This window comes from Heterodontus francisci, chromosome 14, assembly GCF_036365525.1.
Source record: "Heterodontus francisci isolate sHetFra1 chromosome 14, sHetFra1.hap1, whole genome shotgun sequence".
In the NCBI taxonomy this organism is placed as follows: domain Eukaryota; kingdom Metazoa; phylum Chordata; class Chondrichthyes; order Heterodontiformes; family Heterodontidae; genus Heterodontus; species Heterodontus francisci.
The window spans coordinates 95,046,997-95,072,420 of record NC_090384.1 but is presented as its reverse complement, the minus strand read 5'-3'; the positions used below and the strand labels follow the sequence as shown (position 1 = coordinate 95,072,420).

Here is a 25,424-nt window from a genome sequence, read left to right as displayed (position 1 = left end):
CACTGCTGGACCTGGTTCTTGGGACTGAGGTGGGTCAAATGGATCAAATATCAGTAGGAGAACATTTAGGGGACAGCGATCATTGGGTTTAGATTGGCTATGAGAAAGGACAAAGAACAGTCTAGAGTAAGAATAATTAACTGGGGGGAAAGACAACTTCAATGGGTAAGAATGGATCTGGATCGAATAAATTGCAATCAAAGGTTGGCAGAAAGAACGGGAGCTGAACAATGGGCTACCTTCAAAGAAGAGGTAGTTCAGGCACAGGGATGAGGAACTTGTATTATGAAGATAAATTGGAGAAGCTGGGAATGTTTACCTTGGAGAAGAGAAGGCTGAGAGGTGATTTGATAGAGGTATTCAAAATCATGAGGGGTCTGGACAGAGTAGATAGGGAGAAACTGTTCCCATTTGTGAAAGGATCGAGAATGAGAGGGCGCAGATTTAAGGTGATAGGCAAAAGAAGCAATGGTGACACGAGGAAAACCTTTTTCACACAGCGAGTGGTTAGGATCTGGAATGCACTGCCAGGGAGTGCAGTAAAGGCAGGTTCAATTGACACATTCAAAGGGGAATTAGACAGTTATCTGAAAAGAAAGAATGTACAGGGTTGTGGGGAGAAGGAAGGAGAATGGCACTAAGTGAATTGCTCACTCAGAGTTAGTGCAGACACGATGGGCTGAACGGCCTCCTTCTGCACTGTAACAATTCTGTGATTGGGCCTGTGTCAGTCCCAGTTCTTTGAAAGAGATACCCAAGTAGTCCCACTCCCTTCATGCTCTTTTCCCACAGCCCTATAATTTTCTCCTCTTTAAATCTATCTCCAATCCCCTTTTGAAAGTTTCTATTGTATCTGATTCCACCCCTCTTTGCTATCTAATCTGCTACCATTTGGTACACTCACTCGACCTGGGCACTGCTGGTCTGTCCCTCCAGAGTGTGAGCTCTGGTCCTGGAAATCTTTCCTTCAGATATTGTCTTCTGCTGAGCACTTCGACAACCAGCCCTCAGTACTATTGGGGAAAGTCCCAATCAAAATGATACGAGGCACAGCAGAGGCCTGTTCACATACCTGTCCTCCCCATGTACCTTTGCTTAACATAATTGCCGGTCTTGATAAATATGAACTAATACAAGAATTTTTCTTGATGACTTACCATGCAACATAAAAGGCAGAGAGTGTTTTGCAAGGCCCAAACCCCAAAAAAGTCTTGAAAACCATTAAATTGGGTAAAAGTTCTGACTCTTTGATTATTATTTCAGCAGCCCTCCAGCTGCCTGCCTTTTCAGCCCATCTCCAAACTGACTGAGACTAAGACGCGTTCCACTCCTTCACCTTTCCCACACTAGTGCCTTCAGTCGTTCCATGTAGAAGTTCCGTACTGTAGGAAGAGGGAGATGAAAACTGTCTGAGGTGAAAACTGGAAAAAGCAGAAGCCGAAAGGAGACAGAGTGAAATAATTGAGGAATGAGCCACATTAATCAGGGCCAGCATGGACCAGTTTTGACAGGACTAGTTTTGGTCAGAGAGGGATTTTTCCAGATATTTTCTGCCCAATTTTGAATTTTCCATCTTTTTATTTCTGAATTGGTCTGAGGTTTTATCTTTTTTTGCCTCTCACTGGAGATAGCAGTTTTTCAGATGGGTTGGGGAATGTATATATTGCAATGAACGAGGCAGTACAATTGTGTGGACAGGTTGGATGGATCAGAGAGCCTTTTCCTGTCTATCATTGTTTGAATATTCCTATGTTCCTAGGAGACAGACACAGAAGTAAGGGAGGAAAGAACCAAAAGTTAGAGCTGAACAAAAAAGAGAGGAGGAGGCAATGAGAGAATTAAAAGAAGAGCAAGATTTGTTTTTTGTAGACTTGCCATGAACAATATTCTCTGTTAAAGAAGCATAAAAGGCAGTGAGTATTTTGCTGGGGCCCAGCCCAAGGGATATGGGGATAATGTAGGAAGGTGGAGTTGAGCTAGAATATCAGCTATGATCCTAGTGAATGGCGAAGCAGGCTCGAAGGGCCAAATGTCTTTCTCCAGCTCCTATTTCTTACGTTCTTATCATATATATTATATATATTATATTTGTTGTGATAAAGGACAGTTATCTGAAGCAAAGGTATAGGGGTAGGACATGCATGTGAACAGGCCTGTAGTGTTTATAGCATAACCCTATGATAACAGCATAATCCATGTTGATGTCTTCTTGTACTTTTTTTCTATTCTTTCATGCAATGTGGGTATCACTGGCAAGGCCAGCATTTGTTGCCCATCCCTAATTGCCCTTGACAACTGAGTGGCTTGCTAGGCCATTTCAGAGGGGAATTAAGAGTCAACCACATTACTATGGGTCTGGAGTCACACGTAGACCAGACCAGGTAAGGATGGCAGATTTCCTTCCCTACAAGACATCAGTGAACCGGATGGGTTTTTATGACAATCGATAGTTTCCCAGCATCATTGCTGAGATCAATTGCAGAATATTTTAATGAATTAATTGAATTTAAATTCCACCAGCTGCCATGGTGGGATTCAGACCTGTGCCCCCAGGACATTAGCCTGGGTCTCTGGATTACTGGTTCAGTGACATTACTGCTATGCCACTGTCTCCCTATTGGCAAAGTGTTCATCACTAATTGATGTTTATACAACTGTTTCACAAACCTGTTCCAGGCATCTGAAATCTTCATGCCTTCTTTTAGTGGTGCGCATAGGCTTCTAGGAAATTTACGTCTAGTTATATCATTATGGACAGGATATTTGTATTTATAGAGCACTTTTTGTGTTGTCAGGGCCTCTAAAGTGATTCACAGCCTAAGAGTTAATTTTTAAGTGCTGGGGCTATTTTGTGGTTAATGCAGCAGCCTCAGCAAGAAAGAATGAGATGAATGAACATTTTTAAATTGTTTCGGTGCTGTTCGTTGATGGATTGTCTTGACCAGGACCTCAGGAGGACTTGTTTCTCCTCAGTGAAGTGCTGTGACATCTTTTTACATCCACATCTGTAGTCAGACACACCTCAGCAGCATGTACCTTCTGACAGTATTGAGAGAGTGCCTCGAAATGTTATCTTAGATCATGTACTCCAATCCTAGGGGTGAGACTTGAAGCCACAACTTGCTGAAAATTAATTTCCCTACATTACAACAGTGGGTACCCTTCAAAAGTATCTTATTGGCTGTAAAGCACTTTGGGTTGCCCTGAGGTCATGGAAGGGCCTACTTCCTGTTTTTCTTCTTCCATTAACTTGTTTCCTGGTGAGAAGGCCTAGTATTTTGTCTTTATGTTGTTTCTGGTTCCCAGATGTTGGAAAGAATCCCACTTTAACTTGGAAAAGGCTGGAGTCAGTCATGTTTAATTTAGCAACATGCTTTGTGCTGAAGAGCCTGATTCTTGTGTTACATATAACCTGACTCCCCAGTGCAGCTGTGAATGAGGCCCCCCACTGGAACACTTAAACATAACAACCAGTTCCTAGCTAATTAGTTCCTAACACGTTACAAATAGTATAATAATATGTACATACATAACATCCTTCTTTCTTTAAAACATAATGCCCCTATATCATTATCATCCGACTTGTGGAAATAATCTGAACCGCTTTTTAGAGTCTTTTATAGCATGTATTCTTTAAAAAAAATATTATTCACGGTATCGCTTGGGTGGTAAGATGTTGTGCCTCCATCTTGTAGATTTGGCATTTGTTGCTCTCAGTGGTGAGTTGGCATGCTGTACAGGTGATGTTGTGTCACTTGCTGGTGATGTTGTTAATGTTTTCTCACTGGATAGTGATGTTTCTGGTGTTGTTGATGGTCTTTTCTGTTGTTCCAGCTCAGGTGTAGGTTGAATATGGATTCTGTTCCTTGTCATTTGGTCTCAATGATATATGACCTTGGAGTCTCAGCTTCACCAACAACTTTTGCTGGGCTCCAGGTTTTCATGATTGGATCCTGTACGTGTACAGTTTGTCCTTTCAACAGCTCGGGTAGGGATTTACCATATTTGTTGAAGTGTTGCTCTCCTCTTACCTGTGCTTCAGTGAGTTGTTGTCTCACTTCCTCCTGGTCACTTGAAGGATGTATTTTGCTTGGCAGAGTTGTCTGATATTTTCTTCCATTTAATAGCTCTGCAGGTGATTTCATGTCAGCCCTGAGAGGTGTGGATCGGAGTGACAATAAGGCCAGGTTTGGGTCTTCCTTCATCTCTTGCAACTTCACAAGTGTTCTTTTGACCGTCTGGACGTGTCTTTTTATAAATACGTGTCCCCGTGGGTAGTGTGGTGATGCGATGATGGTGTTGAACCCATACTGGTCAGCGAATTCCTTTAAATTCTCTGGATGTAAATTGAGTGCCATTGTCACATATTAACCTTTTAGGAATCCCTTGCTCAGTGAACATAACTCGTACTGCTGAGATTATTGTTGTGGCTCTCAAGTCTTTCATCTTCCGGATAAAAGGGAATTTTGAGTAGCAGTCTGTGACTATGAGATACCATTCTTGATTATGTGTGACTAAATCGACTCCTACAGTATGCCATGGTCTGGGTGGTACTTCAGTAGCTATCATCTCCTCTTTCTGGTGGGAGTTTCTGTACATCTGGCATACATTGCATGTAGACACCATATTTTCATGTCTTTGTATATGCCGATCCAATACACAGCTGATCTGGCTCTGAGCTTACACTTCTCCATTCCCATATGGCCTTTGTGTATCTTTTGGAGAAGTTCTTCCTGAATTGTTTTGGATATGATTATTCTGGATCCGGCCAGCAGAACACCATCTTCGAGATGTCACCTCTGATAGACCAGTACTGCCGTATTGCTGGCTGTGTGTGCTGTATCCTATCAGGCCATCCCTGGATCACTTGCTGAGATAGCATCTGTAACTCCTCGTCTTTGCTGGTCTCATCTCTAATTTGACTCCGTTTCGGTGGTGTTACGTTCACTAGGTGATGAATCTTCATGACTAGATCATCTATCTCATGTTTCTCCTGTGGTGATAGGGTGTCTGCCAGCACCATTTCTCTTCCTGGTTTATATTTCAAAGTGAAATAATAACTCTGAAGCCTCAAGAGTAACCTCTGCAGTCTTTGCTGGTGCTTTACATAGATTTTTCTTGTAGATCTGCTCCAGTGGACGATGATCACTCTCCACTGTGAACTTCCTCCCGTAGAGATATGTGTGGAACTTCTCACATCCATACACTACTGCCAAAATCTCTCTCTCTATGTTGGCATATCTTGTCTCATCTGATGTCAGAGCTTTGGACACAAATGCTATTGTCTTTCCCTCCTGTACCAGGGCTGTTCCCAGTCCTTTTGTGGAAACATCTACTTGTAGAGTGACAGGTTTCTTTCTGTCGTAGTATGACAGACTTGTCTCCTTGCATACTACCTTTTTGAGTTTGTTGAAACTCCTGTCATGTGACTCTGACCACTGGTACTCTACATCTTCTTTCATCAGCTCCCGCAGCTTTGCTCTGTGTTCCGACATGTGCGGAATAAAGGAGCTCATGTATTGTATCAAACCAAGGAAACTTCTCAACTCTCTCTTATCTCTTGGGGCTTCCATCCCCGAGATGGCTGAGATTCTTTCAGGGCTCGGCTCGACTCCGTCAGGTGTGTACACCATTCCGAAGAACTGACATTCTGTCACTTTCACAATGCATTTGTCTGTGTTTAGCTTAATCCCAGCTTTCCTGGTTCTCTCCATGGCTTCATGTAGATGGTTGTCATGATCTTTTCCATCTACACCATCTATCTGTATATTATCAGCTATGCCAGCTGCTCCTTTGCATCCCCTGTATGTCTCGTCTACTTTCTGTTGGAAAACATCTTCGCTCACTTTGAGGCCAAAACGTAGATGCAGGAATTTGTACCGTCCAAAGGATGTGTTGGATATTGTCAACAGTGAAGATTCTGTGTCTAGCTTCACATTCCAGTAGCCATTTCTGGCATCAAGCTTGCGGAAAACATTTGCCCCTGCCAGTGCTGGTGTGATTTCTTCCAAGGTTGGAATAGGATAGTGATCCCTCTTTATTGCTTGGTTAAGATCTTTGGGATCTAGGCAAATTCTTTGCCGTCCATTTGGCTTCTCTCTCACCAGGATGGAATTTACCCAATCTATAGGCTCTGTGACTCTGGGGATCACCTTCTTTTCTTCCATCTCTTGGAGCTCTCTTTCAAGCTTTCCTTTTAGTTCGACTGGTACTTTATGTGGGAGATGATTCATTGGTTTTACCACTGGTTCAGTAGTGATGTGATACTCAAAATCTTCGAAGTATCCAACCATTTCATCAAAACACTCTGGGTACATTTGTACCAGATCTTCTTTGCTTCTTATCGGAGGACGCTTTTCAATGGCTGTACTGTCTTCAACCCTCAGTGTCACCTCCTTAACCTCATGGTTTACTGAGATAATCTGCAGCTCTTCGCAATTGCTCAACCCCAGGATAGCTGGGCCATCTGTTTCTGTGATGTAGAACATACAGTTAATATCTTTTCCTTTGTGTGTCCCTCTGATTTAGGTTGTTCCTGGCTGTCGAATCTCAGTTTCCCCCGTATGCTGTTAGCATGACATTGTTTGGTTTCAGAGCACCTTCCCTTGGATAACCATTTTTCTCCAAATTTTCAGGAAAGATCTTCTGGTATAGTCTGAGCGGGATGATGTTACTCTGCATTCCAGTATCAATCTTCACCTTCAGATATATCATTGTGGGCTTATTACTCAGCCTCTTCCTGATCTGAATGGTTGTGTGAATTTTTTTTCTCTGGGAACTGTCACATCCAGACATTGCGTGCAATTCTATGGTTTTGATGTCTATCATGTTCTCAAACCCATCGCTATCTTCCAGGGTATGGATGTTTTGGTTTTTTTCAGTATTCCTTTGCTCTGTTACTCTGGCTCTGATGACTCGTCTACCACCTTCTTGCCTTGTTCTGCAAATCTTTGCCCAGTGGTTGGTCTTTCCGCAAGCTCTGCAGATTGATCCATATGTGTCAATTCATGTGGTCGGCCACAGCTCCTGCACATCTTTCTCTCTGTTTGGTGTACATTCTTTAGTTGTTGTTTCACTGCATCGACCCTGCTGCCTGTCTCTTGGCTTAACTGAAGGCTAGCCATTTGGGAGGTCAGAGTGTTCATTGGTCTGCTCGTGGCTTCATGTGCTCTGGCAGTGTCTACAGCCTGTGATATTGTGAGCTTGTCCTGTCTGATTAGAACTTTCTGTACTTCAGGATGTGCAGAACCCCAAATGAGCTGATCTATCAGCTGTTCATCTGTGTCTTTAAATTTACATTTTCTGGCTGCATTTTTCAATCTTGTTACAAAATTGTCAATAGGCTCACCTAGTTCCTGTCTGAGGCCTTGAAATTTATATCGTTATATCCGATTTGATTTTGGCTGAAGATGGGTGCTGAATCTTAAAAAAAATTTTGTCTGGGTTTCTGCTATCCTCCTTGCTTCGGTCCCAGCTGTTAAATAAATATAATCCTTTATCTCCAGCCCACAGAAGGATATAGCTGACCCTCTCCTCTTCACTAGTGCTTTTTAAAAAGCTACTGAATGCCAAATTGCACTTCTGTTTAAACCTCTCAAGTGCCTCTACAACTTCCCAATTCATGACCGACTGTAGCAGTGCATTCTTTCCTGTCCAGGCTGACATTTCGATCTTTTTGTTTAGAGTTTTCGCACAAGTCACTCAGTTTTTCTGTCTCTCTCCTTGGCACTAATTTGGGTCACTTTTCTCAATCTGATGCTTTTTTCACTGCCCCCATGTTTCATCTTTATTTTACTTTCTGGTTCCCAGATGTTGGAAAGAATCACACCTTGTACTTGGAAAAGGTTGGAGTCAGTCTTGTTTATTATAACACCATGCTTTGTGCTGTAGAATCTGGTTGAACTGACTCTTGTGTTCCATATAACCTGACTCCCCAGTGCATCTGCGAATGAGGCTCCCCACTGGAACACTTACACATAACCACTAGTTCCTAGCTAATTAGTTCCGAACACTTTACAGATAGTATAACAATATATACATATATAACACCTGGTTAATAGACATTTCCAAAACTCAAATGTTTTGATGTGTAAATTCTCCACAGTTAAAAATCACACTCCATTATTCCAAGTGCCTTTAGAAAAGTGGAAAATATCAAATATCCTATTGAATCGAAACAACATCTTCTGTAACATCGCAAAGGCAACTTTGAGGTGAAAGGTCATTGACCTGAAACATTAACTCTGCTTCTCTTTCTACAGATGCTGCCAGACCTGTTTGAGTATTTCCAGCATTTTGTTTTGTATTTCTGATTGCCAGCATCCGCAGTATTTTGCTTTTATATTTATGGTAACCTGTTATTGGATGACTTCAGCTTTGTGACTGACCGCCCTATTTTGTCAATTATTCATGTTTCCACAGGTCTTATAATTTTTGCTGAGAGGTTTGACCGCAGAGATCGATTTCAATGCAGATGAAGATGAATTTGATTTAATTTGGAGCAGAAAATGCTGACATAAAATATTTAACGTTGCTGCGCAGGTGTGATTTTAAATTTAGTTTTGATTAGAGACGAAGGGATAGATTGGAACTGGAAGGTGCCAAGTAGACGAGTGTGCCCGACAGCCGCACAATATAGTGCTAGTGGGAGTCTGGGCCATTTTGAGAGCCAGGCCTTGCGCCTCGTTACCTTGCCAGTGGGGGAAGGGGTGATGTGCAGTTATCAAATGGACACATAGTGGATTTGTGAAGGAACCAATTTTAGTGGTTTTATTTTGTAAATATAGTCCCACCACCATCTTGGTTTAAATCTTGATTTAGGACAGAGTCTCTTGTCCATTTCCTTTGTAGATTATGCAGCTACTGTAAGATGTGTTCAACACACTTCCATTTCCACATGTGAGGTACTGTAAACTTCTGTGGTGAATTACGCTATTATCGAAGCATTACACCTGATTGCCTCTGAACAGAATGATATGTAGTGGCTCTTAAAAGAAAGCAAAGATTCGTTCTATTTATCTGCACACTTGTTCTAATTTTAGCATTGACATTTTACAAAAAGCAAGCAATTTTGTTTGGAAAAGAAACACTTCATTTCCCTTCAGTCACTAGTCGGCAACACCATTACGAGATAGAAATGAGCTTTAAGCACTCAAACCTGCGACAACTCAAAAGATATGTCTTTAAAAGAAAGTATCTTAATATATTTTATCAATCAGTTTTGCACAGTTTTATCTGACCCATAAATGTTGAATTCAACAAGAAGTTGGAACTGTAAGGTGCCGAATAGACGGGTGTGCCCGAGAGCTGCACAATTTAGTGCTAGTGGGAGCATATTGTCCTGATAGTGCAAACACAGCGATCTTAATGCCAAGCATGCATGTCTCTGTGTGAAAAGGCTTTCTTAATATGAGTGACTGAGAAGAGATTGGCAGTAATAAGAAACGTGAGACAATGTTTTCCTTGCAACTTTGCTTTACAATCAAGAGCAAAGAAAATAGCAGCTTAAGAGATCACATAGTGTTTCTTTCGAGAACAGACCGTTTAATATGAAGTTTTATTTCTTTGTCAGTATTTACTTTGTTCTTGACTGGGCAATTTTTAGGAGGATTGTAAAGAAGCATTCTATTAGGAAGTACTTGACATGGATTATGGTATCATATCTATCTCTATCTATCTATCTATCTATCTATCTCTATCTATCTCTGTGTAGAAACTAGTCAGAGTTTAAACAAATTCATTAAACCAAAATATCTTGACCCCCAAAATTCAGCTCTGTATTGTCCTTGGTGTCTGCACTACAGAAGCCCTAATGTCAGCAAATGGCATGCACGGCACTTCTGGCTCAGCCCGCCTGGTATCCCATGTTAGGAAGGGTGCTAGCATGGGGATGCCACTTTTTTTTGTATTCATTCATGGGATATGGGCGTCGCTGGCTAGGCCAGCATTTATTGCCAATCCATAATTGCCCTTGAGAAGGTGCTGGTGAGCTGCCTTCTTGAACTGCTGCAGTACAAGTGAGGTAGGTACACCAACAGTGCTGTTCGGAAGGGAGTTCCAGGATATTGACTCAGCGACAGTGAAGGAACTGCGATATAATTCCAAATCAGGATGATGTGTGACTTGGAGGGGAATTTGCAGGTGATGGTGTTGCCATGCATTTTCTACCCTTATCCTTCTAGGTGGTAGAGGTCGTGGATTTGGAAGGTGCTGTCTAAGGAGCCTTGGTGCATTGCTGCAGTGCATCTTGTAGATGGTACACACTGCTGCCACTGTGCGTCGGTGGTGAAGGGAGTGAATGTTTGTGGATGGGGTGCCAATCAAGTGGGCTGCTTTGTCCTGGATGGTGTCGAGCTTTTTGAATGTTGTTGGAGCTGCATCCATCCAGGCAAGTGGAGAGTATTCCATCACACTCCTGACTTGTGCCTTGTAGATGGTGGACAGGCTTTGGAGAGTCAGGAGGTGAGTTACTCGCCACTGGATTCCTAGCCTCTGACCTGCTCTTATAGCCACGGTATTTATATGGCTACTCCAGTTCAGTTTCTGGTCAATGGTAACCCCTAGGATGTTGATAGTGGGGGATTCAGTGATGGTAATGCCATTGAATGTCAAGGGGAGATGGTTAGATTCTCTCTTGTTGGAGATGGTCATTGCCCGGCACTTGTGTGGCGCTTGCCACTTATCAGCCCAAGCCTGGATATTGTCCAGGTCTTGCTGCATTTCTACATGGACTGCTTCAGTATCTGAGGAGTCACAAATGGTGCTGAACATTGTGCAATCATCAGCGAACATCCCCACCTTATGATTGAAGGAAGGTCATTGATGAAGCAGCTGAAGATGGTTGGGCCTAGGACACTACCCTGAGGAACTCCTGCAGTGATGTCCTGGAGCTGAGATGATTGACCTCCAACAACCACAACCATCTTCCTTTGTGCTATGTATGATTCCAACAAACGGAGAGTTTTTCCCCCTGATTCCCATTGACCTCAGTTTTGCTAGGGCTCCTTGATGCTGTACTCTGTCAAATGCTGCCTTGATGTCAAGGGCAGTCACTCTCCCCTCACCTCTTGAGTTCAGCTCTTTTGTCCATGTTTGAACCAAGGCTGTAATGAGGTCAGGAGCTGAGTGGCCCTGGCGGAACCCAAACTGAGAGTCACTGAGCAGGTTATTGCTAAGCAAGTGCTGCTTGATGGCACTGTTGATGACACCTTCCATCACTTTACTGATGATTGAGAGTAGGCTGATGGGGCAGTAATTGGCCGGGTTGGACCTGTCCTGCTTTTTGTGTACAGGACATACCTGGGCAATTTTCCACATTGCTGGGTAGATGCCAGTGCTGTAGCTGTACAGGAACAGCTTGGCTAGGGGCGCGGCAAATTCTGGAGCACAGGTCTTCAGTACTATTGCCAGAATATCGTCAGGGCTCATAGCCTTTGCAGTATCCAGTGCCTTCAGTCATTTCTTGACATCATGCAGAGTGAATCAAATAAGACTGGCATATGTGATGCTGAGGACTGCAGGAGGAGGCCGAGATGGATCATCAACTTGGCACTTCTGGTTGAAGATTGTTGCAAATGCTTCAGCCTTATCTTTCGCACTGATGTGCTGGGCTCCTCCCTCATTGAGGATGGGGATATTTGTGGAGCCACCTCCTCCACTTAGTTGTTTAATTGTCCACCACCATTAATGGCTGGATGAGGCAGGACTGCAGAGCTTAGATCTGATTCAGTGGTTATGGAATCGCTTAGCTCTGTCTATCGCATGCTGCTTACGCAGTTTGGCATGCAAGTAGTCCTGTGTTGTAGCTTCACCAGGTTGACACCTCATTTTGAGGTATGCCTGATGCAGCTCCTGGCAGGTCCTCCTCCACTCTTCATTGAACCAGGGTTGGTCTCCTGGCTTGATGATAACAGTAGAATGAGGACTATTCCTGGCCATGAGGTTACAGATTGTGGTTGAGTACAGTTCTGCTGCTGTTGATGGCCCACAGCGGCTCATTGATGCCCAGTTTTGCATTGCTAGATCTGTTCGAAATCTATCCCATTTAGCACGGTGGTAGTGCCACACAACACGATGGAGGATACCCTCCATGTGAAGGTGGGACTTCGTTTCTGCAAGGACTGTGTGGTGCTCACTCCTACCAATACTGTCATGCACAGATGCATCTACGGCAGACAGATTGGTGAGGACGAGGTCAAGTATGTTTTTCCCTCTTGTTGGTTCCCTTACCACCTGCTGCATACCCAGTCTAGTGGCTATGTCCGTTTGGACTCGGACAGCTTGGTCAGTAGTGGTGCTACCGAGCCACATTGAAGTCCCTCACCCAGAGTACATGCTGCACTCTTGCCACCCTCAGTGCTTCCTCCAAGTGGTGTTCAACATGGAGGAGTATTGATTCATCAGCTGAGGGAGGGCGGTAGATGGTAATCAGCAGGCAGTTTTCTTACCCATGTTTGACCTGATGCCATGAGACTTCATGGGGTCGGAGTCGATGTTGAGGACTCCCAGGACAACTCCCTCCTGACTGTATACCACTGTGACACCACCTCTGGTGGGTCTGTCCTGCCGGTGGGACAGGACATACCCGGGGATGGTGATGGCAGTGTCTGGGACATCGTCTGTCAGGTATGATTCCGTGAGTATGACTATGTCAGGCTTTTGCTTGACTAGTCGGTGGGACAGCTCTCCCAATTTTGGCACAAGCCCCCAGATGTTAGTCAGGAAGACTTTGCAGGGCGATAGGGCTGGGTTTGCTGTTGCCGTTTCCGGTCCCTAGGTTGATGCCGGGTGGTCCTTCCGGTTTCATTCTTTTTATTCACTTCGTGGCAGTTAGATACAACTGAGTGGCTTGCTAGTCCATTTCAGAGAGCATGTAAGAGTCAACCACATTGCTGTGGGTCTGGAGTCACATGTAGGCCAGACCAGGTAAGGATGGCAGATTTCCTTCCCTGAAGGACATTAGTGAACCAGATGGGTTTTTACAACAATCGACAATGGTTTCATGGCCATCATTAGACTAGCTTTTTAATTCCAGATTTATTAATTGAATTCAAATTCCACCTTCTGCTGTGAATTCGAACCCATGTCTCCAGAGCTATACCCTGGGTCTCTGGGTTACTAGTCCAGTGACAATACCACTATGCCACCAGCTCTCCATGCGTACTTTGGAAGTGGCAAGAGTGCTCAGATTGTGATATCGCTCAGCCATTCCAGTTTCAAAACTTGAACCGCGCAGGTCCAATGAACACCTGTGCTCAAGACTCAAAAACAGGTGAGGTGCTTTTGACTTACTTCTGCTATTGCAAAGTTTGTGGAACTACAGTGCATTCCATTTGGAGGTATTGTGGTGAGTTGGTGCATCCATTTAGGAAGGGCAGAGCATTTGGTCAGCTGTCCACACCATGTTTGCAAGAGGTATATGGGGGTTGTTGTTGCAGTGCCTCGGAGCAGAGGGAAATGAAAGCAAAATACTGCAGATGCTGGAAATGTGAAATAAAAACAAGAAAAACTGGAAATACTTAGCAGGTCTGGCAGCTTCTGTGGAGAGAGAAGCAGTGTTAATGTTTCAGGTCAGTGACCTTTCATCAGAGGCACTGCAGAGGGAAAGCTCTGTGTGGAGGTGGAGGGGGGGGGGGGGGGAAGAGGAGCAGGAGGGCTTTCGACAGAAGGCCCTATCCCCCAGGAGTTTTCCGTTCTCCTTCCTCCACCTCGGCAGAAGCAATACCTGAGGTGCTTCAGTTTCAACAAAGAGGTGGTCACGGAACTGTGGCACGTCTTTCAACAGGACCTACAGCTTCATACCAGGGCATGGACGGTGCTGCCAATGACTGTCAGGGTCACTGTCACTCTAAACCTCTAGTGACTTGATCCTTCCAGGTGGGAGCAGATGACATAATGAACACACCGCAGCTCGTCATACATCACTGCATCCGGGAGGTGATGTGGGCCTGTATGCGAGGACAGGTGATTTCATCGTTTCTCTCTAAGCAAAGAGAAGCAGGATGAGTGGGGCATGTGGATATGTCAGGATAGTGGGATTCCCAATGGTGCAGAGAGCCATTGACTGCACTCAGGTGGCCCTGTGGCCCCCACATGTAAATAGGGAGTGGAACAGGATCCGCAAAGGATTCCATTCCATCACTGTGTAGTTGGTGTGCGACCGTGCACAAACCATCATGCTGTTCATTGCCCACATTCTTGGTAGTAGCCATTATGCCTTCATGCTGAGGATGTCTGGCATTCCTACCATCTTTGGGCCAACGAGAAGCACCAGAGGGTGGCTGCTCGGACCAGGGATACCCACGGCACACCTGGTTGAAGACTTCCCCCACAAACCCCGCCACCCAACCACACAAGGCAAGGAATGTACAATGAGAGCCATGCTGCCACTAGAACCATTGTGGAGTAGACCATCAGTGTGCTAACGGCAATCTCCTGCCTAGATCACTCGGAGGGAGCCCACGAACACTCTTTGGAGTTCCTGATGGTCTGCTGTGTCCTCCACAACATTGTGATTGTGAGGGCGTTGTCATTGCCACCAGGCAAAATGAGGCCTCCTCAGGAGGAGGAGGAGGAGGCAGGGAAGAAGCATTTGGGCTCTTTTCCTTCCAGATGGGCTGAACATAAGCACATACTCAGACTTTGCTTCCTTTAGGAGATCATCCTTTCACCACCATGGCTCCACTATTCCCCACCTCATCATCCATCTGGGCTGTCCCATCGCACAGTGGCGCAGTGGTTAGCACCGCAGCCTCACAGCTCCAGGGACCCGGGTTCAATTCTGGGTACTGCCTGTGCGGAGTTTGCAAGTTCTCCCTGTGACCGCGTGGGTTTTCGCCGGGTGCTCCTGTTTCCTCCCACAACCAAAAGACTTGCAGGTGATGGGTAAATTGGCCATTGTAAATTGCCCCTAGTGTAGGTAGGTGATAAGGAATATGGGATTACTGCAGGGTTAGAATAAATGGGTGGTTGTTGGTCGGCACAGACTCGGTGGGCCGAAGGGCCTGTTTCAGTGCTGTATCCCTAAATAAATAAATAATAAATAAAAAAAATCCTGCAATATAAAATACTGAGAAACCTTTTTGATAACATCTCTATCTAAAAATACATCCAATTAAACCAATGCAAGTGAACTATTTACCCTTGTGCATTCCCTCAGTACCTGTCTTGTGGGTACCTTTGCCTGTCATAGCGCTCCTACGCAGTGCTACCCCAGTGTCTGCAGCCCGGCTGGTGGAAAGCTGCAGACTTTCAGTCGGGGAGACGGAGACTGTGCATCGCAGGACACCCTCAAGCAGCTCTGGACCTTGAGGGCCTGGCTTCGGACTGCACCACCTCAGCATGGGTGTTTTCCTGAGAGAGGACAGCTGGTTTGTGCTCCATGGAGCCACTGGCACTCCCCCTGGGGCAGCACCTCAGCAATTGTAATAATCTGTTGGAGGACAGATTGCTGGACTGCTGTGAGAGCCCCTTTCAGCACTGGTATCCACAGCCACAATGGCAGCAGTCTGAGTCGGCTTGGCAACAAGCATGGATCTCGTGACCTCAGTCGAAGCTTCACTGCAGCACTGAGATGTTGTGTAGCTTCAGCTTGTGCTGCAGTGGAAATGGAGGCATTGGAGATCAGATGCCGCATCACGGCTGGGTCTGCGAGTGCTTTCATGGAGTCGGCCACCACTTCCAGGTTGGAATGGATAGGCTCCAAGCTCTGCCTGATGCCCTCTGCCATGTTGGCGCCAGACTCTTCCATGCGCCTTGATGGTGGACAGCATGCTGTCTGCTGGCCTGCCAATGCACTAAGCGTTTCTTTGCGGATCCACACCAGCATTCTCCTGTATCCCACCCCATCAATCATCTAGGTCCCTTGCAGCAGAAATTGTGCGTGACCTTGCCCTCTGGTGAGCTGGCACATGAACTATTTTTCCCTCCTGCCCTGGGTGCAGTCCTGTCGTGCCTGATGGCTCACCATGTACAGAATCTAACTCTATATTACATTCCAGTATCTGAGCTTGTGACTGCTAGTGTCACTGCGCGTGATGGTGCCTCTTCTTCAGTCTTGTGCTGTTACTCTCTCCTTCCTCCGGAGGCTGCTGTGGCTGAGCAAGTGGCAGTTCTTGTGTCTGAAAGTATAAGATCAGAAGAGGAGGGTTGGACTGAGGGAAGAGGAGCTGGCTTGGAAACTAAAGTCCATGGTCACACCATCTGCAGCTTGCACTTCATGCCAGATAACAGGATGAGGGTGAGGTGGGATTTGAGAAGGGGTGTACACACGGAGCATATCACCATTCTCAATCTTTGTGGCGATACTGGATGCAACGGGCTCTGTCGCAGCTGGCCCCATGATGCAGAGAACCATCTCCGTAGAACTCGAGAGATGCAGGTATCCATGTCCCCCACTGGTTCTGTCCTGCTCCCTGCGTTTATGGCTCACCTTGTCCTGCAAGAGAGAGGGCCGAATGTCAGTGATTATTTGCATTGTTGATGATCCTGCCACAGCTGAATAGCTGGGTGGTATGTCGAGGCAGTGAGAGGTGGGTGTGAGGCTGGCATCATTGAAAGGTGTGTGAGAATGAGGTGGAGCATGTGAAAATTAGGCCTGAGTCCTCATTGCTGGGGACTGGGGCTCGGTCAGTGATGGGGGTGTGGTGCACTGAGAGAGGTTGGTGGTGCAGTGGGTAAGAGATATCATGTGACAATGCATCCACTGACCTTGACCATCCGCATGAGGTCATTGAACTTCTTGCAGCACTGCTACCAGGTCCTCAGGGCAAGACTGTGGGAGTTGACCTCCCTGGCCACCTGATTCCATTCTCTTGAGAGCCTCCTGAGTCCTCCCGTGAAAACATGTTCTCCTCCTTCTGTCGAACTCCAACACTGAGGCCTCCGGCGCTGCTTCTGCGAACTTGGGAGCCCTCTCTCCTCCCCAACTCTCCGTTTGTTTAGCCAATTGCACTGCAGGCAGTAAGCAACAGCTTTCTTCCAATAAGTTTTTTTTTTAAAATTCATTCATGGGATGTGGGCATCGCTGGCTATGCCAGCATTTATTGTCTTTTTATGTTTATTTACGTATCCATTGTCTCTCGAGATAAGGAGGCCCAAAGAAGAAGAAGAAGAAGACAGATACAGCACTGAATCAGGCCCTTCGGTCCACTGAGTCTGTGCCGACCATCAACCATCCAGTTATACTAATCCTACATTAATCCCATATTCCTACCACATCCCCACCTTCCCTCAATTCCCCGACCTATACTAGGGGCAATTTATAATGGCCAATTTACCTATCAACCTGCAAGTCTTTGGCTGTGGGAGGAAACCAGAGCACCCGGAGGAAACCCACGCAGTCAAAGGGAGAACTTGCAAACTCCACACAGGCAGTACCCAGAATTGAACCTGGGTCGCTGGAGCTGTGAGGTTGCGGTGCTAAACACTGCGCCACTGTACTGCCTAATTGTCCATCCCTAATTGCCCTTGAGAAGGTGGTGGTGAGCTGCATTCTTGAACCGCTGAAGTACATGTGGGGTAGGTATACCCACAGTGCTGTTAGGAAGGGAGTTCCAGGAGTTTGACCCAGCGACAATGCAGGAACGGCGATATAGTTCCAAGTCAGGATGGTGTGTGGCTTTGAGTGAACTTGCAGTTGGTGGTGGTGTTTCCATGCATCTGCTGCCCTTGTCCTTCTAGGTGGTAGAGGTCGTGGATTTGGAAGGTGCTGTCTAAGGAGCCTTGATGTGTTGCTGCAGTGCATATTGTAGATGGTACACACTGATGCCACTGTGTGTCGGTGGTGGAGGGAGTGAATGTTTGTGGATGGGGTGCTAATTAAGTTAGTTGCTTTGTCCAGGATGGTAACGAGCTTCTTGAGTGTTGTTGGAGCTGCATCCGTCGAGGCAAGTGGACAGTATTCCATCACACTCCTGACTTGTGCCTTGTAGTTGGTGGACAGGCACTGGGGAGTCAGGAAGTGAGTTACTCGCTGCAGGATTCCTAGCCTCAGACCTCTTCTTGTAGCCGTGGTTCTAATAAGTGCAGCTCCCCTTTCAGAGGAGTAGGCTGCCTTTAAGAGCTGGAGTCTGGCTGCAACATGTGCTGGCCTTGCACGCTGTTGGGCCCCTTGCTGAGCATTCAGCCAGCCAGCAGCATAGGCTGTGCTCGGCTGAATGCTGAAATCATGGAAATGGGGAGGCAGCATGAAGTTTGCGTGCTGCCTACCTCAACGGGACTGGGCACAAACAGATTGCAAACCATGACCACTGCATCTGTAAATGGGAGAAAATGAATTTTTAGACCCTAGCCTTTGGAATCATGGAAGTCCTGTAGTGCAGCCCATGTCTTTCTCCTCTGGTATGACCTTCAATGTAGAAAAGCTGCACCGTGCTCTCCCTCACAAAAGCCAAAGATTCTTGGGTCCTTGTTTTGCCCTCTGATTCTGTAATTGGATTATTGATTTAACTCGCATTTTCTCCTCCGCATAAATTTTATTTTCAAAGTAGTTTTCTGCAGTCATTCCTCCATCTCTTTTTTTTCAATTTGTGGAAACACCATTAATAATTTGAGCAAATTCTGCTCGGCCTCCCCCCTCAGTGACCTCCGGATGTGAAGGTATGAGTCAAGGATCTAAATGGAATTTTGTGATACAGAAGCAGGCCATTCGTCCCATTGTGCCTGTTCCAACTCTATGGAAGAGTCCAGTTATTCCCATTCCCCTGCTCTTTCCCCATAGCCCTGCTTCCCTATAACTTTTAAAGAGCCAGCACAGCACGATGGGCTGAATGGCCTCCTGCTGTGCTGTAAGTTTCTGTGATTCTATGAAATGACTTTCCAGAAACTCCAGTATAACAGCTGATCTAGCTGGGGCTTGCAGACCAGAGGAAAAGAATTCTCTCTGAAAAGGAAGACTTGCATCTCTTGGAAGGAAATCGTACATTTGAGGTGCGGCTGGGGTCTGCCTGGAGAGAGGAAAAGACCCCTAGAGACAGAAAAGACCCAGGAAAAGAGGAGTTGCTACACTCTGTGGAGGAAAACTGCTTTGCAGAAAGGAAGCCCTGCATTTTTAAAGGTAGCAGATTCCTATTGCCTCCAGTCTCTGAAAAGTCCCTGCCTCAAGAGTGATTCCTGTGCCCTCTTGTGTTTTGAGAGATCCTGAAAAATCAAGAAAGCTGCTATTGCTAGACTGTTACTTCAAAACAAGAAGACCTGTTGCTGCACCCTTTGCTGAAAATCCTGTGTGATGACTGCTGCGGACAAATTGCCTTTAAAGCCTACCAATAGAACCATAGAAAAATTATGGCACAGGAGGAGGCCATTCAGCCCATGGTGTCTGCGCTGGCTGAAAAATCTAGCAGCCCAATGTAATCCCACCTTCCAGCACCTGGTCCATAGCCTTGTAGGTTACAGCACTTCAGGTGCATGTCCATGTATATTTTAAAAGAATTGAGGGTTTCTGCCTCACCGCCATTCCTGGCAGTGAATTCCAGACACCCACCGCCCTCTGGGTGAAAATGTTTTTCCTCATGTCCCCTCTAATCCTTCTACCAATCACCTTAAATCTGTGCCCCCTAGTAATTGACCTCTCTGTTAGGGGAAACAGGTCCTTCCTGTCTCCTCTATCTTGGCCCCTCATAATTTTGTCACCCCTCAGCCTCCTCTGTTCTAAGAAAAACAACCATAACCTATCCAATCTTTCCTCATAGCTGCAATGGTCAAGCCCTGGCAACATTCTTGTAAATCTCCTCTATACTCTCTCCAGTGCAATTATGACCTTCCTGTGATGTAGCAACCAGAACTGTACGCAATACTCCAGCTGTGGCCTAACCAGCGTTTTATACAGTTCCAGCATTACATCCCTGCCTTTGTATTCTATACCTCAGGGAAAGCATTCCATATGCCTTCTTCACCATCTATCTACCTGTCCTGCTACCTTCAGAGACCTGTAGATATGCAATTTTTCTACCCGTCTCAATATCCTCCCATTTATTGTGTATTCCCTCGCTTTGTTTGCCCTCCCCAAATGCATTATCAAACACTTCTCTTGATTGAATTCCTTTTTCCACTTTTCCGCCCACTCAGCCAAACCATTGATATAATTCTGGAGTCTACAGCTATCCTCTTCACTATCAACTACACGGCCAATTTTTGTGTCATCAGCAAATTTCCCAATCATGCCTCCCACATTTAAGTCCAAATCATTAATATATACCACAAACAGCAATGGTCTCAACACTAAGCCCTGTGGAATGCCACTGGAAATCGCTTTCCATTCACAAAAACACCCGTCGACTACTACCTTTCTTTCCTGTCACTGAGGCAATTTTGGATCCAACCTGCCACCTTCCCCTGTATCCCATGGGCTTTCATTTTACTGACCAGTCTGCAATGCAGGACCTTGTCAAATGCCTTACTAAAATCCAAGTAGACCACATCTACTGCACTACCCTCATCAATCCTCCTTGTTACTTCCTCAAAAAACTCAATGAAGTTAGTAAGATATGACCTTCCCATAACAAATCCATGCTGACTAGCCCTGATTAATCCATGCCTTTCTAAGTGGCAGTTTATCCTGTCCCTCAGAATTGATTCTAATAATTTACCCACCACCGAGGTCAGACTGACTGGCCTATAATTATTTGGCCTATCCCTCACGCCCTTTTTAAACAATGGTACAACTTTCACAGACCTCCAATCCTCTGGCATCTCACCCGTATCCAGAGAGGATTTGAAGATGATCCTCAACACATCCGTTATTTCCTCTCTGGCTTCCTTTAACAACCTGGGATGCAATCCATCCGGCCCTGGTGATTTATCCACTTTCAAGGATGTCAGACCCTTAGTATTTCCTCTCTCATTATGCCTCTTGTACCTAATATTTCACACTCCTCCTTTTTTACTACAACGTCTGCATCAGTCCTCTCCTTTGTGAAGACAGAGACAAAAAATTCATTCAGAACCCTGCCCACATCTTCTACATCCATGCGTAAGTTCCCTTGTACATCTCTGATAGGCCCTACCCTTTCCTTAGTTATCCTCTTGTTCTTAATGTACTGATAAAACATCTTTGGGTTTTCCTTGATTTTACCTGCCTATAATTTTTCATGTCCTCTCTTTGATTTTCTAATTTCCTTTTTTATTTCACCCCTGCACTTTCTATACTCCTCGAGGATTTCTAAAGTATTAAGATATTTGTGATCGTCATAAGCATTCTTTTTCTGCTTTAACTTGCATTGTAAGCTTTCAGATAACCAGGGGGCTCTAGATTTGGCAGTACCACCCTTTATCTTTTGTGGGGACATGTCTACACTGTGGCTGTAGTATCTCGCTTTTGAATTCCTCCCACTGTTTTGCCACTGATTTTCCTTCAAGTAGCTGTATCCAGTCTACATTCGCCAGATTACCTCTCAGTTTTGTAAAATTTGCCTTCCCCAAATTTAGAACTTCTATTCCTGTTTTATCTTTGTCCTTTTCCATGATTCTGCTATGATTATGGTCGCTATCTCCAAAATGGTCACTCACTGCTACTTCATCCACTTGCCCAACTTCATTACTGAAGACTAAATCTAGAATTGAACCCCCTCTCGTGGGCTTGTTACATGCCAGCTAACAAAGTTCTCTTGAAAGCAGTTCAAGAATTTTGTGCCCTCTGTGCCCTTCACACTGTTTGTATCCCAGTTGATATTAGGGTAGTTGAAATCCCCAACTATTATTGCCCTATGGTTTTTGTACTCTGATATTGGCCTACCTATTTCTTCTTCTATCTCCCTTTCACAATTCGGGGGTCTGTAGTACACTCGCAGATTGTTCATCAACCGCACCTGGAGAGAATTCGAGTAGCATCCGACTATTTGACTCTGGGACACCTCACCCACCCAGAAATATCCTGCCAGACCGTGACAAACCAATTATTTTATTATTCCTAAGTAACAGTTGTAAACCAAAAAGGTCTTTTTCCCCGGTTAACCGTTTTTTTTTAGAATGAATGAGTTAGGAAGAATAAGGAGTTTTAAAAGAATCTTTTCACATATAGAGTTATCTCATTATTGTTTAAGACTTAGTTTATTAATAAATAGTTAACTTTGTTGTTTAAAGAAACCTGGTTTGGTGTGCTTTATTCTGGGGGACAAATAGTGTTTAATTTGGCTACTTTCTGGAAGGTGGGAAACTTCACTAATATGCTATGACCTGTGGAGTAGTGAGACTGAATTACTCCCGCCTTGGTCGTAACACGAGGCTCATGTGGAACATAAGAACCAGCATGGACCTGTTGGGCTGAATGGCCTGTTTCATTGCTGTACATTCTATGGTGCCTCCAAACATGGGCACAGAAATGTAAATATTATGGAAGTGGAAATGGAGAGAGTAGTTGGAAAGCAATGCAAATCTGATATCTGAATTATAACCACATTTGCAATGTTAATAGATCCTGGCCAGATAATCCTGAAGCTTTTATTTCAGTGCGATTTTTAATTATGTAGGGGAAACTTTAACTTATTTAGTGCCTTATGCCCACATAACTACTTTGGAAGTGCAGTAGTTGTTATGTAGGCAATTCCAATGGTTAACATATGCACAGCAAGATCCCGCAAATGGGAGATTAAATGAATTATCAATTAATCCATTTTTGCTGATGTTGAATAACAGGGAAATGTTGACCAAAACACTGAGAAAATTGACTGCCCTTTGCATAGTTCCAGAGGATCTTTTACATGTACAAGAACCACAGGAAAAGGGCCTCGGTTTAATGTCTCAACCAAAGGACAGTCCGACACTGCAGCACCCCCTCAGACTGTCAGCCTAGACAGTGTACTCAAAGCTCATACCCACATCCTGTTGAGTCAGAGGCAGCTCACTGTGATTAGCTGAGCCAAGTAGTTGACACGTACATGAATGAAATGAATGTCAAAAAAACATGTGATCTATTTACCCCACAAAAATGTATTTATGTTATATCATCGTTAAAAGTTAGTTCGATAACTGCAATACACAGCTGTAGCACATTTTAAGCCACAAGTTAGTTGGTGGAATTTATAGATCTCAGGTAATCAAACTTCTAATGGTAAATTATGCTGCCCATCCAAATTTGTACATTTTGGGTATAAAATAAGTCTTTGTTTCCTGTCAGCAATGATAATTGAGTACAGTTGGATTGCATTACCATAATGCTAGAATTCTTGGTGCAGCATTTCAGATTCTTTGATGCTGCTTACTTTTAACTTTAAACGAGGTTGCCCAGGCTCATGTTGATGCTCTTCACAGTGTAGTGGGATGTGAAGCTGTCACAGCGCTATTCAGACGCTTGTTTCCCAAGAAGCTGAAATCAAACTAATGAAATCACTGGGGAGAAGAAACATATTAAAAGTGGCTGACAAGTGATCGTTTCAACATTTGAGTTATTAACCTGATACTTTATAATTTTATAATTGTGAATTGGGAGATACATTAGGGCACAAGTTATGTCTTTTTTGTTACCTTGCTCAAATTTTTGTAACCCAGTAATTTAAAACATTTGGAATTGCCCTCTGACTGTAAAAACAGCAGATTGAAGATAATTATAAAATGCGTTTCTTAACTGAAAGAACTAATGTTGCCAGCTAGCTGGTGGCGAGCAGATAGATAGCTGAACAAAAGCAAAATCTTGCGAATGCTGGAAATCTGAAATAAAGACAGTAAATGCTGAAAACACTCAGCAGGTCAGACAGCATTCATCATAAAAACATCCAGAGTTACGGGGATACTGCAGGAAAATGGTTTTGAAGTAGAAGATTAATTGATTGAATGGCGGAGTGGGCTCGAAGGACTGAATGGCCTACTCCTGCTCTATTTCTTGTGTTCTTACATCTGGGCAATTGAACCATGTTCACTGCATAACTGGTTGGGAAAGTTTCCAAATCAGTGAGTTCTGGACCAATACAGTTGTTGATTTTCAGAATACATAATCCATCCCAAATTCTGCTAAGCCCCTTGAAGACATTTGCACGGCCATTGAAATCAAACTTCTGTCATTTATTTCCCCCATTACTAACTCCTTCCTTGCCAATTTAATCTGTTTATCTAAAGAAGCTTCGGGGCAATTTTCACTTTTGGGAGCAAAAAATTGGTGTGACTGGATTACCCACTCTTTATACATTGTTGAATGGAAAATCCAAGTCCCAGTGTGTGCCCCCCAAAAGTGTCCTCCACAAAAATGCCCTAAGTGACAGTTAGCTCCAGACTCGTGCTAAACCCTGTCCCATTTTCTCTCTCACTTGTATATACCCTAGACAGCTTTGTCATGCTTGCTTCTAACATCCCTCTGTTTCTTGCGTCCAATTATGTTGCCATCATCATGATGTGCCACCCGGGCTTTGAGTAGATATGTAAAGCAACATTTCCAGACTGATTGGTGAATGTATAGAAGAGGGAGGTGATGCAGTGAAGGAGCGACTTACACAAACAATGAAAAGACGAATGGAAAAAAAAAATTCAGAGACAAAGTGATGATGAAAGGTTGTCCAAGAGTCATGCAGCGAGAGAAAAGAGAGTCCAGGACCAACCAAAAGACACAGAGGGCAATATAGAAAGAATTAATGTTCAGGAAAGACAGAGAGGCAGTTGCCAGAAGAGAGACATTTTATTTTGTTTATATCCAGTATCAATAGTTCAAGAATCAAAAATATTTTCCAATACCACATTGTCTGTTACTTGGTATAGCATCCCACTGCAATAAAAAGCAAGACTTACACCATTCATGACTTCAGGATGTCGAAAAGCACTTTACAGCCAATGAATAATGTAATAGTGTAGGAATTGTGGCAGTCAATTTGTGCACAGCAAGCTCCCACAACCAGCAACACAATAATGACCAGGTAGTTGGTTTTAGGTGTTGGCTGAAGGATAAATATCAGCCAGGATACCAGGGGAAGCACCCTTGTTCTTCAAAAGAATGCCATGTGATCTTTTACATCCACTGGAGAGGACGGACAGGGGCTTCAGGTTAATGTCTTACCCAATGGATGGCACCTCTGACAGTGCAGCACTCCCTCAGTACAGCAATTGGAGTGTCAGCATAGATTTGGTGCTCAACCCCTTGGAGTGGAATCTATCCCTTATTTCTCAGAAGTGAGAATGCTACTACGAAGCAATGGCTGACAACAATACTCAGTAAAAGAGGGAGATAAATTTTAACTTTCGGGTTCTAAGCAGCTCCCCGTCCATGTCGGAGGTGAAGAGGCCAGTGCTATTTTGACCATCTGGGGGAATTTTATGCTCTTCCCCATTGAGGGTTTGGAGGCAGGGAAAGCATGTAATCAGTGCCATCTGGTGGGGATTCCGCCACTTTCTCGCCTCTGCCGAAATTAAGTCCAGGGTGGGAAAGCCTGTGAATGGCCTTCCTGCCCCACTGCCAATTGAGGCCCTTAAGTGGGCAATAATGCTCAATTAAGGGCCTCATCCCACTG

At 44.7% G+C, this 25,424-nt stretch overlaps 1 protein-coding gene across 10 annotated transcripts in view; it reads left to right on the top strand.

Annotated features, from left to right (window-relative positions):
• shank2b (SH3 and multiple ankyrin repeat domains 2b) overlaps nucleotides 1–25,424 on the top strand; it is a 1,108,014-nt gene that overhangs the window by 73,141 nt on the left and 1,009,449 nt on the right. For 3 of the 10 annotated variants that reach the window (XM_068046558.1, XM_068046559.1, XM_068046560.1), the window contains exon 2: nucleotides 8,422–8,541. The exons of the other annotated variants lie outside the window; for them this stretch is intronic. The gene's annotated coding sequence lies outside the window, so the exon portion shown is untranslated. The remainder of the gene's footprint in view (nucleotides 1–8,421; nucleotides 8,542–25,424) is intronic. 10 annotated transcript variants of the gene reach the window in all.